The 16642-nt window shown below is 26.7% G+C and overlaps 1 pseudogene; it reads left to right on the top strand.

Moving 5' to 3' along the window:
• Positions 1-999: 999 nt before the first annotated feature.
• LOC136980834 (atrial natriuretic peptide receptor 1-like) overlaps positions 1000-16642 on the top strand; it is a 159005-nt pseudogene continuing 143362 nt past the window's right edge.

A 16642-nucleotide genomic window follows, 5' to 3' on the forward strand; every position in this document is an offset into this window, starting at 1 on the left:
GAAGAAATATAACTGAGCCATAAAAATAGACAATTTGGAAGATTAATACCATTTGCTATCGAATAATAGGATAAAGAGAGAATCTTGATGCTTAATCGTTTATCTCTAATCCGGATAAGACTATTTTTAAGAATTTTTAATTTAAGAATTTAAAAAAAAAATTGTATTGATATGATTAAACACATGAGCTTAATATAAAATTAATTATAAAATTTAGTTGGTTAATTTAATAATGTGCAGATAACATTAAAAAATTAGGCAAAGAAGACGTGGGTTTTGCTCTTATTCATTTCCTTTTCCATTTATTTATTTCAATATTATAGTTACTATTTTTAAACAAATACACGAGTTAGATGCTATAATTTATTCGTTGTTTTTAAAGAATAGGACGTATTTTTTAGTATAAATACATAAATATATAAAAATTGTTAAGAAAATTAAGAATATTTAATGCTTTTTACTTGAAAAAAAAACGTTTGATTAATAAAAAAAATCGATAAATTGATTTAATGTTTTCATATTTTACAATAATATAAATACATCATTTCTAAAAATAACAATATTAATTTGATTTATTTGCATAATACACCAAAAAAATGAAGAAATAAATAAATGACGTGGGTACAGATTCATTACTTCAAGAAGCATTTTTAAAATTTGTTTTATTTATTTCACTTTGTACTGTACAATAAACGACGATCGAAATTATTTAAAAAAAGGTTTATTTAAAAAAAGGTTTATTTATCGTATTAAATTTTTTTTCGTTATTTAAATAATACCTTATTCTTCTGTTAATGCAAAATTAATTCAGTAATTCGTCTTAACGAGAGCCAAGGATAATGTTTTGAAATTTTCGAAGATAATCGAATTAATTATGACCATTATATCGGTGTTTCTTGTATAAGAGTGGATAGAGAACGGATCGACAACGAGGCTAATCGAACGTGCAGCCAACGGAGTCTCGTCACCCACGCATTCACGCAACAGACGAGATGCATCCCTCAGACCTGTTGCACCTCCTAATATGTTTAGCTTGGGCTAAACTTATAACTTCACTATCATGTAACTGCAATAAGACAGCGGCCGACGATACCGCATCTCGTCCATTAAGAATGGCCATTTTGGCACCGGATGACGATCTTCATCCGTATTCCCTGAACAAAGTTTTGCCACCGGTGCTATACGCCGTCAGATCTCAAAAGAAAAGAGGAGAAAGTGGTTTATTGTCTGGTAGGCAGGTACAAGTTTTATATAGAGACACGCAATGCTCTTCTACTTATGGTCCACTAGCTGCATTCGAATTTTATATAGAAAACAGTGCCGATGTCTTTTTAGGGCCCTTATGCACTTATGCGTTGGCACCTGTGGCACGTTACTCCTCAGTTTGGGACGTTCCTATACTGACGGCTGCGGGACAGAACGATAATTTCGACTTCAAAAATCCACATTATCGTCTATTGACTAGAATGAACGGTTCCTATTCACAGATTGGTTTGGTTTTCTTAAAAATTCTTTATAAATTCAACTGGAGTGTCGTCGGTTTGTTGTTCCATAATTACGAGGACCGAACTAAAGGTAATTCCGATTGTTATTTCACACTTAGTGCCATTTATACGGCGTTAGGAAGGACTAGTCATTATCAGGACTTCGACGAAACTTCTCCTAATCTTAATTATGAAGAAATGTTAAGAAGAGTTGCTCTTAAGGCGCGAAGTAAGTAAACTTTATTACATTTACTTAACAATTTTTCTTCATTTTTTAAAATAATAAAAGAATTATCGATTAAATTTTAATACTTTTGCAGAAAATAAAGCATTTTATATCATTAAAACCTTTAATTCTTAATGTAAAAATCTTAATAATTTCTCTCTCTCTCTCTCTCTCTGTCTATTGTTTTATATGTATAATATATTTTAAAATAAAGAATACAAATATTTAATAAATATTATCGTAAGATTTTCATTATATATAAACTTTTAAAGCGTGACAAAACCCCGTCTTTAATTTCTAAATAGGCACCTTGTAAAAATAATAATGCCTTACAACAAAACAATACAATATACAAGTTGTATATTGACACAGTGTATAAGTAAATACATCACTGCTTTACTACACGAATAATTAAAAATCTAGTGCCAGATATAGCAACAATCAAAGCTTTAATTTTTTAAAAAAATAAGAGAATATTTTAATTAAAAAATTACGTTTTATAGAAACTTAAATCGTGTTTAAAATTCAGAAAGAATAAATTTAAATGTACAATTTTAATTACTTTTACAAAATGTTTTAATTATGTTACTTTATTTAAATAAAAATTTCCATATTAAAGAATGTATAAATATTAAAACGTAATTAAATAATAAAATAAATATTAATAATATTAATATATGCAATATAATATTTATAATAATTGTTTATTTATTTACTTCTATACATATATAAATATTAATACAAAGTAAGCGAGCGATAGAATCGAGAACCCAACTTATTGATTTTTAAATATAAATATATTATTATACAATTAAATAGATATAAAATAAAACATATTTTTATTATTTAAATGTATAAAAATGTAAGTGATAATTATATTTAATTATCTATAAGTCTCTTTAAATATAATTAAATTTTTCTTCATTGTTATAACCCTTTAGGGGTTAATATAAAGTAAATTCGTAATTATTTTATAAAGATTTTTTAAACATTAATGCCTTATTTTAGGGTATTATTTTATTGTATAATCGTCACAAAATTAGTTACAGTTTATTTAAATTTAATATACAAATAACGCATTTCTAAGTCTTAATTCTTCAAAATTATAAAATTAACAATTATGAATGGTAATTAAAATTAAAGATAAAATCTTAATTATTTTAAGTTCTAATGTTTTAAAAGAATTAAGAGGAGAATATTAAAAAATAATTTTTTTATATAAAAATAAACTCGTAAGTATCCTGCAATAAATTACTTTTACGCTATAACAATTTTACTTTCCTGGCTGTTATATATAACAGAGGGAAAATATGGCAATGTGTCAAAAAATGACCCCCAAAATTTTTATATTTTTGGACTCGGGGTATCTTAAAACGTCGATAAATGCAAAAAAAATATCGGGGAGTTTTCTGTATATATAAATATTTGTGTGGGGGGCACGATTTTGTTCACCCTCTTTGAAAGCTTAATAACTCCTGCGCCTTTTGTCGAAATTTTCTGAAATTTTGCAGGGAGGTTTGTGTATTAGGGGAATTTATCCAGTTAAATTTTGGTGGTTAAAGGTCAAGAGGATGGGGAGATATAGGGGTATCATGTGTCATATGTCAAGTGAGTCATACTTAATAAAGATTTTATTCGTTATTAGCACTTACATTTTTTTATAAAACTCATCACTACCTTCAAATCTAAGCTTTTGACGTTTTATAATAATTAATAATATGAATTATTTTTAAAATATAATCGTTTGAAAATTAGTTTCAGTTTTCTTAAATTTACTTTTAAAATGACTCATTTCTAAATCGTTAATATTGATCATTTCGACTTGAATAATTTCCGAAATTGGAGGATGTTTGACATTAATTTCTATTTTCGCTACTTTAATGAAGGATAAAATCATAAAATAACTCATTTTAAACATTTCATCGACTTGAAAATGTTCCTTCGTATATTTAAACACGAACGATAATCTGTATATACTTTATATATCCTTAGTGAGTTATAAAATATAAGTATTTATAATTAAAAGTTAAATTTTGATAAGATATTTTAATAGAAATAATTATGTGATTTGAAATATTTTCGAATATTTTTTTGTTATTAATTAATGAGATTGCTATAAATGAATGATTTAAAATAGCAAAATTATTCTTGGAAAACGTGTACAAATATCTTTTCAATGAGTCTAATGCTTCAAATATTCGAAAAAATATTCTAGATATATTTTTTTAATATAAAAATATAACCTATTTTGGAAAGGTTAAACACGGAAAAAATCTTATATTCAGTTATAATAAAGCTCAGAATTAAAGTTTTTTTTTTTTACTGGGATTATTAAATAATACTTAAATAATACTTTAAAGTTTCTAAGTAAATAAAGTTCTTAATTATATTATAAATTTCAATAAATTTAAGTTACTTTCTGTGTAACGATTATAGCCCAACCAAAATATTTTATAGTTTTATATCATGTAATATATATTTTTTGATATAAAACTATAAATTAATTGGCATAGAAACTATTAAATATTTGATATATAACCTATCAATAATAATTCAGTAGAATTTTAAATTATATTATAGAATATTTCCAAGTTTATTTAATATAACTCGTAGAATATATTGAATAGAATCCAATAGAGTATTTTGAATGGAGGAAAAAAAAAATAATTAAATATATATATATTTATACAATAAAAATAAGAAGAAAAAATATTTTTTCTAACTTATTTTCAAACTGCAATACTTATTTATTAATAGTAAGGAGCTAAATGTAGCTAAAAATAAGGAGCACAAAGCAAAAATTAAAGGTGTGTTTACTTAAGTTTACATGTTCTCAAGTTAACAAAAAGTGTACAAATAAATTTTTAATTATTAGTAATTTTATAATAATAATAATAATCTTTAATTTCTTGTAAATTAATAAATAAAAATTAAGAAAGTTTAACGTTGAATTGTAGCCAAGCTCTTAACCTAGAATAATTAATTTTAGTTCAACACGTATCATTTACTGATTGATAGGAAGATAGAAGTTTAATTTTAAAATTTATTTATATTTTATCATGTGTTTACTAAAAAAAAAAGAAAAAAAATATAAAATTAGCTATTTTTATGTATTTTTTAAAAATATCAACTTTTATGTATAATTTACAAATAATTTCATGTTTTTTTCTGATTAAAACGTGTGGTTTTTATTCGTATTTTAGCTCAAATTTAATATTAGCTTTTAATATATTTAAATTTAGTAATTTTTTAAAAATTTTTGAACGAAATTAAGAGTTTATATCTTATATTAATTAATGCTTACGTCATTTATCAATAATAATATTCAGGACCTGAAAGTTGCCGAATTTATAATGGGCTTATTAAAAATACCCTTGAAGCTTATAGTATAAGGAAAGGATAGAAAGGAAATAAAGAATAGATTTTTTTTTCCAATAATTATTAAAACAAATTTTAATTGTAACCTTTATTATATACAGTAAAACCTGTCTTAATCGGAACCTGAATAAAACGGAAACCTGAAAAAATATTTGGTACCCTGCGATTCCGGTTTAGACAAGTTTTACTGTATATATGTATATTTTAATACTAAATTTTGAGTTCCTTACCCGTGAACTAGTTAAACAATCCCTTCTGGCTCCTTATTTCTTATTTAGATTGTGTTATTAACTAATTTAAATAAGTTATAATTAAAATTTCTTTTAATAAGTAGACAGAAATCTGTTTTTTTACTTGTTTCATTGATATTTATTCGTATATTTTTATGACTTCGGAAAAGGGATGGAGCCTAAGAGAATTTCAATTGATTGCCATTTGTGATTTGCCAGTGGCACGTTGTAGCTTCGTGGGGCCTAAGAGAATTTGAATTTGGATGTACAGTGTTGATTTCAGACGCTTTTCTTCGGGGAATTTTTGGGGAAAATATTTTCTTATAAAAGATTAGTTTGGGGGTCTTTGTTGGTGGAGGTTCCAGGTAATTTCCCTTTTCTGCCCATAGGATAAAGCGCAACAATGATTTTCTCGAACCGACCTTATCTCTCTCGGGCCCTGGATGTTGTTATAGTTGAGTCACGAAAACTAAACGAAATTAATTGATTGAATTTAGAAAATAACACTGTATATAATATGATATTCTAAAGGTGAAAATACACGCAACTTGCTGAATATAAATGATCAAATTCTATTCCGAATAAAGCATTTTTATCATCATTTTTAACAAAATAAGATACTTTACAAAAATTTCTAACTGAAATACTCTTTAAAATTCTTCTAGCATTACGTTATAATATTTACATAACAGTAAATTGGAACGTGGAAAAGTATAGACGTATCCATTTACTGTATAATCTCATTACAATTCTCATCATTTTGAGCTGTGTTGAAAATTATGTTCTGAAAATTTCAATGTAGCTATCCAATTAAAACTTATAATAATGCAATAAAGTTAATTGATATAAAATCCTATTAACAGCGATACAATACGAACACTCGTACTGTGATTAGGGAATCGCTGATTAGCTTTAAATTCAAATCGGAACTCTACAGATTAAAATAACTTTGAGTAGGATTATAATTATCTGCAAGATTAATGTTTGCTGTTTATAGATTTGCCTATTATTTAATATATTTACGAAGAAAATTGATGGCGGAATGTAGGAGGAGAGAAGAGGAGGAAGAGAAAGATAGAACGTAACGAAAGGGCAGAATTGTGAGTCATGAATGATACACTAAATAGGGAAGAATGTAAAGAGAAATGGAAGACTCAATATTGGAAAATACTGAAGCAGAAGAACGAAGAAACGGAGAGATATATGAAGGAAACTGACGATGGAATGTTGGAAGAGAAGTGAAGAGAAAGAAGAAGATAGAACGAAATTCTAGGGCATAATTGTGAGCCATGGATAATACATTAAATAGGGAGGAATATAGAATAAAATGGAAAAATATTTTAAGATGAGAACACTTTAGGCATTGAGAAAATACCGAAAGAGAAAAACGAAGAAACGGAGAGAAAAATTGAAGAATATTTGCGGTTGAAAAGATTCAGCATTGAGGAAATCTTGAGAGAGTAAGATGAAGAAATGGGAGAAGAAAAGCGAACGACATTTTTGATTGTCGACAACCAGCATTGAGAAAGTTTTGAAAGGGAAAGATTAAAAATATGATATACAATCTTATAATTAATCATGAAAATATCTTAATTACATTTATAACATTTTTAAATAGAGAAAAATGTTAAAATACATGGATACATGCTATCTCAGATAGAAAATTAAAGTTTTAGTGCATTTATGGTTCAAATATCAAAGCTTTATCTATTAAGTACGCTGAATCATTTAATTTTTATTTATCGATTATGGGTTATTAACGTTGCTTCTGCTTCGTCAGCCTGAATTAATAAAGTTCAAGATAAAATATTTAAATATATTAAAATATTAAATGGAGGGTTAATCTTTATGAAACTAATCAGTTTTAAGAGTCATAAAAATCCTCTTACATAAAGTAAAATCATACCATGTTATTTCTAATTTATACATAAATAAATAAATATATATATATATATATATTTAAAGCAATCTTTCGTGTTTTCATATATTAAAAATTTGATTTTACAAATTCAAATTCAATATTTTTATTTATTTTTTTATTATCAAACTAACGACATTACTAATGCAATTTCTTATTAAATAATCGAACTTCCTTTGCATCTCTTATTATTTTTATAATATATATTCAAATTTTAATCGTTAATTCATTATTTATAGATTATTTTTGAACGAATTTTGTAGAATAATTTATATAATATCTAAATCAAAAGTTCAGTCGATTGATTTCTTTTGTTTTATTTTCCTCCTGTAAAAAGTTTATCTCCTTTTTGTTTTTGTTACTTTTTCCACTCAGCGAATGTTGAGAGGTTGACGAGCAACTAAATAAATATAAGGTCTAATAGAGGATCAGTGTCATCCTTGATGAGGCAAGCAGAAAATGCTGTAACATACAACTGTAATTTAATTTATCTATGCGGCTATGAATTGGATTAAAATTATTTAAAATATAATTAGATATATACTTCATTTTAGTCAAATTTATAAGCTTAAATATTAATTTCTTTTATATTTAAAAATTAGATTAAATTCTCATTCGCATCTTACAGACTTGAAAGGTACTGATATAAATGTTATTTTCTAATTGAATTTTAAATTTTGTAGGTGTTTTAGTTCGATTTTTTTAAAAATATTTCATACTGTTCTATTAGCGGAATTAAATGCTATTTAGTTCAGCAATATTTTTTAATGTGCTAAAGAAAATCTTAACATCCTTTCACCTATTGAATCCTAAACGGGAGAGTGTGTCTGTAAGCGCAGATATATAACCTAGAAAAAAAAACTATAACCAAAGATTGAATCAGATTCTCTAGGGAAGAACATTGGATTGTAAAGTAGATAAACGACATCGTTTACCGAATTTTTTCTCTTATAACATTTTTTCAGATGCAGTAGCAGAGGTTTTCTCATGAGGGGAGTTACTCCCTTTATCTCTTTTTACGTCATCATCTTCATAATATAAACCTTTAAAAATTAAAAATAAATATTATAACTCCAAAATAAATAAATAAGTTATTTGTATGTTTACATTGGTTAATTTGCAATAGTTTCGACGTTGTATTAATTATCGTTTAAAGAACATAAACTCTATAGTAAATTAACATTTATGTCTATTTAAAAATCATGTTTTTACGTAAAGTTGCTTACATCCTCGTGAATTATGGTAATAATGTAAAGATATTTATGTAAAAACATTAAATGTTTAGGAAGGAAATTAGATTAAAAAATCTCATAATTAAATATCTTCTTCGAAAATTCAGATATAATCTGATTAGATCTAATTCCTGTTATAAAATAAATTTATATTAGCTCTTAATTTATTTATTTTTTAATAAAAATAGAGACGAAAACGTTAATTTATAAATATATTAGTCCCTATATTAATTGAATATAATAAATAATTCAATATAATTAAATCTATTTATTTAATTTTAAGTTTGTTTATAGTGTTACAAATATATAGATATATACTTTAAGATAATGATTTTTAGGCATGAGAAGCAACTTGATAGAGGAAATTCCTAAATTTGTAAAATTTTTTTTTTATACAGCGTGGCCCAATTATCAGTTAACCTGAGATAATGTTTCAAGATCGGTTTTTGGAACAGCTGCATGTAAAATCGCTTTCAATCGCGAATACAACTGTTCCGAATCAGTTTTAATTGTTCTTAAAATATATCTCGATTAATTAACTGACTTCTGGGCTGCATTATATTTGTAAGTTTTTCTGTAATTATATTCTGAAAAATTATTGCAATTGTCGTGGATTTTTAAAGCATATCAATACAACATTAATTTTATAAATTCGTAATACTTCCGATTTCTGGAAATATAATTATAGAGATTTTTTCTAGTTTTTCATATTTGCATCCTAAAGGAGATAACTAACTAGAGCTACTAGATTAACCCACTAGATTAACCCACTAGATTAACACCCACTAGATTAACAGAGCTACTAGATTAACACCACTAAATTAACCCACTAGACTAACAGAGCTACTAGATTAACGCCACTAGATTAACCCACTAGATTAACACCCACTAGATTAACAGAGCTACTAGATTAACACCACTAAATTAACCCACTAGATTAACAAATCTAGATCATATGATACCTCTAGGTATAGAAGTTGGTTATCACCTTTACATAATTTTACATCATTAACGTCTAATCATAGCTGTAGTACTATTTATAAACGATGATATGTAGTTTCAACGGTAAAATTATTTTATTTTTTTACTAATTTCATTCACACAATTACCTAGAAGTCCCGGGTCTAGGAGGCCTGGGACTTCTAGGTATGAGCCTCAAGTGCCTAGTGGGAAATCCGGCACTGGAAGTTGGCAATTCATAAAATTGTTATTGAAATTGTAAGATTTATTTTTCATATAGTGAAATAAAATTTTGAACAATTTTGTTTTGTTTAAAATTAAGTTTCAGTTAAAAATGTATATCGTTTGTCATGTCAGAAAAACAGCATGGTACTTATGAATCTATAACACGTAACCTGTTAGGTTGGTTATTCATGTCACGTTGGACGTAGCGAACTTTAAATTGTTTGCTTTCATTATGAAAGATAAAATATCTTAATTTCCAATTTTATATCTTTGAAAATCAATAGCTGTTAATGTATAAAATAATTAAGTTTCTATTATAAGATTTTTTCTGGCTCTCGTGCTTCGGTATGTACTGTACTTTAGAGGGATGTATGGAGACAAGTATCGGTTCGACACTAATCAAAACATATTCAAGACACGTTAAGACACGTTCAATTGAAATCTTTTTCATGAAAACAACACTCTATCTGGGAATACTGAATTAATTATAGAACGTCTAAGGTCCTGTAAATAATACGTTCCTTTCACTCACTCCTTCAAGTGTCTCTTAATCAAAAAAATATTTTTCTACTCGAATTTTGATTAACTTTTTTTATTTTAATTAAATAATATTTGATAAATTATCAACATTCTTTTATTTGCTATTAAACTAAAATCAATACTCCATTCGCATCATTAAACTGAATAATTTTTATTGGCGAAGTTTTATGGATAATTTATTAAGTATTAATGTAATTTGAAAATAAAACACGGCATTATGTTGTCTTAATAATAAATAAATTATAATTTAACATTTTACAAATTTTTTAAAATCTATTTACAATATTATTATAAGTAAATAATCTATATAAAACTGTGGTTGTTAACCTCTTCCGCTGCTTGTAATACTTCAATTATTTTACCGATTATTATATTTAACATTGGCGATCGGTCAAAAAATCATCCCCACCAACATTTTACGTTTTTGGACCTTGAAACGTAGAGAAATGCAAAAAAGTTGAGAGTTTTTTTCCTGTTTGTATGGATGTTTGTGTATGGAGGCGCGATTATGTCCACTCAATTTGAAGCTTAATAACTCCTGTGCCTTTTGTGGAAAATTTCTGAAATTTTGCAAAGAGGTTTGTTTATTACCGACATTGATCTATTAAATTTTAATCAAGGGGGTGAAGAGATAGAGGGGTTTACGTGTTAAGCCCGCTCCCACTCGAGATATAAAGAAGATTTTACTCGTTATTAGCACTTACAATAATATTAAGAGATAAAGTAATGACGAATATATTAATTCTCCATTACTTTATCTCTTTTAACATTATTAATTCAGAAAAAAAATGTTTACAACTCACGTATTACCTAATTCTATTATAACTTTTTCCAGTAAGAAAATAAATCTTAATAAGATTTATAAAATGTAATTTCCTTAAAATTTTATATTCAAACTTCGAATAAATGAATATATAAATTGATTTCTATATTAAAAATATCTTTAGCTTTTATACTTATTAATTTATACTTAATATATATACTTTTAATAAGTATATACATTTAAGTAATTAGAGAATTTGCTGGTTTATTTATTTATCAAGTCAGAAAAGAAAACTCATTCGCAGCATGTCACAGTATATCTGTTGGATAAGCCAACAAAGGATGTAACCCAGAAAATGCTTTTTTGTTTTTCCACTGACTTAATAATCTTGAGAGATTTCTTTAGTTATTTTTATAACATTTCTTTGAAAAGTTATTTGAGGAATAAATAATTTGTCATTTAAAAGGTAATTAATATATTAAAATCAAGAGATCGGTTTTGAATATTCCACCTTCGTTGTCTTTGATGTTCTATTTAAGAAATTCTTCAATGCCTTGCTTACAAAGAAAACACTACTAAAATATATCCTTTATTGTTTAAAAAAAAACGATATAAGACGTACGTATCATTTCTCATATATTCTCTTATATCTCTCCAATATATACATACGGTATATATCTCGTTAATTGACTTTTGGACTAACATCTATTTAAATATATAAACGGTAGTCCAAAAGTCATTTAACTGATTAAGATTATTTTAAAACCGATTTGAAATGGCTGCCTTCTATTACTCACAAATTAGTTGATTCATGAATTGCGAAGACTTTAATTGTTTAAAAGCATTATCGACTAAATTCATATAAATTTTATGTATATTTTTTAATTAGAAAATAAATAATTTCGGTTCATTTTCAATTACTTTTCAAATATTTATCATTTAAATTTTATTAATGAAAATATTTATATAATGACTTAAAAAATAATGAAAAAGTTGAATTTTATATAATATATATTTATCATACGTTCATATAACAATTGTTTATTAAGAGTAAATATTTGTATAAAAAGTTACTTGATCTTGTTTAATATTATAATAAGTTAGTAAATTTCAATTCAATGGGCTAACATGCAATTTTTATTGATTATTTGATACAATTATTAAGGAATATTTTAATTTTTAGTTTTATGAAGGAGCGAAGTAAATGTTCTATCAATAAATATAAATAAATTTGTTTACCTTTTATTAAAAATAAATATTTTTTCTGGTCTATTGAATTACTTAACTTTACTTAATGGAATTGTTAGGTACAGTACAGTTATAATGCTGTGTAACATGGCTCAATAGGTAAGTTGAATTATAAAAATAGTTTAATTGATTTCAAATTTATTTAAAGTTTTACATAGACTTCAATTGTATATATATAACAGCATGCTATGAGTCGTAGCTATGAACAGGAGCTTATAAAACAATAAAATCAGAAAAAATAAAATAAAATTGAGTAAAGAAATTCGAAAGAAAATATAAAGATTTTTTGAGAGTAATCGATTATCTGTATATCGATATACTAAATGATTATCTGTAAGTTAACTCAGTTAATCTTCAATTAATGCCTAACGTTTAAATGCATTAATTTAATTATAGATAAATTTCATATTATACACCACATATTAGATATAACGCGGTTTTAAATGTTAATATAGCGCCAGTAACCTTTAGGACCGCATTAGTACAGTACGTCAGTATATGAAACACAGTGCATTAAGCAAACTCTCCGTATTATGAAGAGTTTACTTTCGAATCCAACATAATACGTTAAGCAAACATTTTCCCACGCTCTCACAGAACAATTTTTCCACCTGGAAACAATTAAAGCGTAAACCAATTAGTAGAGTGAGGGATGTAAATACATTGTAAAAGCGGGGACAGTCACGGAAGGCAGCGTGGGAAGTTGAGACCTAAACAAGAGAAGGGAAAAGTAAGGAAGAGAAGTAAGAGAAGTCTTTCCTAATGAGAGAAGAGCAGCTCCTCTTTCCTTAGGAACAATTCGAAAACCACTCCCATCGAAATCACGACACACCTCTTACAAAACACGTATCTAAAGTGTTAACTAGGGACTGACTAACAGCAACGATGTTTTTAGTCATGTACAGTACCTGAGTTTTAGTTTTAGTAAACAAAAATACACTAATTGCAAGTACAACGTAGAATTTAAAATGTAAAAGAATTACAAATACTAATAACGAGTAAAATCTTCATTGAGTATGACCTCACTCGAGATATAAAAAGTTACCCCTTTCTATCTCCACATCCCCTTGACCTTTAACAACCAAAATTTAACACTATCAATGTCCCCAATACACAAACCTCCGTGCAAAATTTTACAAAAGGCACAGGAGTTACTAAGCTTCAAATTAGGTGAACAAAATCGACCCTCTCCACACATCGACATCCAGAATAAACCCTCAAATGTTTTGTATTTCTCTACGTTACAAAGTCCCCCGAGTCCAAAAATTGTGAAGATTCAAGAACTTTTAATTGTTGAGATGAATATTGAATTGTCAATTCTAACAGTGTTTATGTAATTCAATGAGTTTAAGTTTATATTAAAACTAAATATTTAATATAAGATCAAGGTTAAAGTGTCATTTGAAGTTTTAATATATTTCCCGTTGGCTATGTCGGAAAATGTAAGCAGGAAACATTATTGAGATTTTATATAGAATCAACAGAATTTAATAACTTTAGAAAATAATTAAAAAATCATCTTTGATCTTTACCTGTCAACAGACATTCTTGTATATCGACAAGGATAAATATTTTTCAGATTACAATTTAAAAAAACAAAAAACTGGAATAAAACGATGAATAAAATATTTATTACAGATAAATTCATTTTCTATAACAAATTTTATAACTATTGTTATTGTTTATTCTTGTAGACTGTTTTATTCAATTCAGAAAAATTCTCATAAACTAAATTTCGTCCGAAAAAAAAAGTACTTTATTGTAATATTTGACAAATTTTAATATTTTATACATTTTACTTTAGTTTTATTGTGAAAGATTTTATTTATTTTTAACTTTTAAGTAGATTTTAAAGAATAAATTTAGAATACCTTTCTTCTTAATCCATAGATTTAAAATTTTCTGTATAAACAGTAAATTATTCGATATTTTAGATCCAATTTGGAAACTTTATTAAATTTATCTCTTGTTTTCTTTCCTAAGTAAGGAACTGTGACATTTGATGACAATTTTTTCTGTCTGTTTTCTTGATCTCTTCCATTGAATTATGTATCAGGAGCGGATGCTGCAGTTTCCGTCTGTTCATTTATATATTAACATTAAAAGAAGTTGATATAATTAAATTTTTTTCAATAATTATATTTTATGTCAGACTTTTTAAAATTAATAAATAAATTAATTTAGCGTATTATTGTAACTTTTAAAAAACCATTTTTATTACTGTTATTGTATAATATACAATATCTTAAATAGAGATTTAAGTGTGAAACGGCAAAATCTGACGAAAGCGGAACTTAGATAAAAAGGAAACCCGCCTAAACGGAAGTTGACTTTCGTCTAGTGCATATCACTACTGGATAAAGTCCTCCCTTAAGTGACTCTAATATGCAAATATAATATTTAATTGTTGTAATAATAATTTAATATGTTTAATTTTATTAAGTGTAAAGTAAATAAAGTAGAATATATTTTTTAAATTTATAATTCGCTTGTTTAAAAGTTTATTATTAAAATTTTTAACCTCTAAATATTACTCACGTAACAAGTACGCTACGTTAATCAAATACACTGTGTTGACAAAACTGCTTCAAATACATTAATATACATTAAGATAATTAACCCGGTTGCTGTATTTAGAGAACCTTTCACGTGAGAAAACTCGAAAAGTGTTAATGAGCTTTTATGTTTCATACTTTCATCAAAATCGTTTAATAACTTAATCGAATTTTCAAATCATTTCAAATTCAACAGGTAATATTTGTAATGTTAATAATAATAACTAAAATATTATTAGAATTTCAAATTTCCTGAGAAGTTACTGATATTTAATATCAGTAACTGAATCACTGAAGGGCATTAAATTAACTTTTATTTTATTTTTCAAGTGCTTCCAGTTGAAAGGATCATAAAGCGTAGTAAATTTATCACGAATTTAATTACTGTTTTAATCATAAAATTACCTTTTTAAATAACAAACTTTCATTACTTTTCCACTAAACTTATTACATTTTCTTAGGAGTAACTTACATTTATCTTTGTTACAATTATTGGTTTAGGATCACTAGCGTTATTGTTATTGATAATAATTTTTATTGTATAGTTAAACGAATAAATATTAATGAAATTTGAATTAATGTAATATTAATTGCTTTATAAGGTCATGTCCTCTGGCTGAACTCTTGTCAGAGAACATGACCTTATAAAATCAACACTGTGTATTCATACAATATTATAGAAAGAAAGCATAAGTAAGCATTAATTTCAAATATAGAAATTGACTGCAGAATACAACAAATGTAAAATGAATATTCTGGGTATTTAACTATTTTAGAAATTATTCTTACAGGTAAATGAGTAAATCTTCTACTGTATAGTACATGCCAATCTGTTTAGTAAATACACTCGTGTCTATAACTATTAATTTGGCCTAACTTTCAGGAATTACTGATCAGCATGAACTTAAAACGCAAATAGAATATTATCTTCTCTGAGAAAAACAAAAACAATAAAAAATCAAATATTTAATTTGATTTACGTCAAACCAAAAACGACAAAAAGTACTGTATTAAGCTATCATTATCGTAAATCTTTTGCACTGAAAATAATTAATAAGGCGTGTGGTTGTCTCCTACACATGCACGCTAATGCTATTTACAACGTTGCTTACAACAGTTGTTAACAGTTGTCAGCTTGTTACAACAGGACTGTCGAGAGTAAAGTTTATTCTTGAAGCTCATGGAGCGTTTTTGATGAAAGCTAACGGGTTGCAACTTGTCTCATTGGAGCATCCCATACTACTTCTATGGGATTTAGATCCGGAGAACTTGCTGACTATTCTATGCGACAATACTTTACTGCGAAGAAAGCCATTGACAAGTACAACCGTATGTGCACGGGAATTATCATTCACGGAAATGAAATGACAAGTCTCAATAGGATCTCCAAGACTTCATCTCTGTACCTTCTTACAGTAATGGCACCTCTTACAAAACGTGGAGCACGTTTATTGGACTGTATCGAATTCCTTGCCCTCCCTCTAAAATCTAATCCGACGAGAATCATACTATATACTGTACCGTGATTCGTCAGTGAACAGAATATTGCTCTATTCATTCAAAGTATAAAAATGTCGATGTTCTTCGCACCATTTTAAACGGATTGTTCTCTGCACAGGGATCGATGGAAATCGAAGTACTGGGCATCTAGCAAAAAGTCTATTCCACTGAAGCCTCTTGAAGCAGTTTTTCTCGAAACTCTAACGCCGATATTAGAGAGCTGCAAACAGCCATTGGAGAGACCAGACATTCTTCTGTTATGACACCCTGTTAACATCAAATAGCGATCCTGAGCAGTGGTAACTTTTGGACGTCCACCTCTGGTTGACGTCCAGCATCTTCTTTGAAGTGTGGCCCAAAGCCTGGATATGATACTTTGAGGC

The sequence above is a fragment of the Centruroides vittatus genome, unplaced genomic scaffold (genome assembly GCF_030686945.1).
Source record: "Centruroides vittatus isolate TY-2023 unplaced genomic scaffold, ASM3068694v2 contig_726, whole genome shotgun sequence".
NCBI lineage: Eukaryota > Metazoa > Arthropoda > Arachnida > Scorpiones > Buthidae > Centruroides > Centruroides vittatus.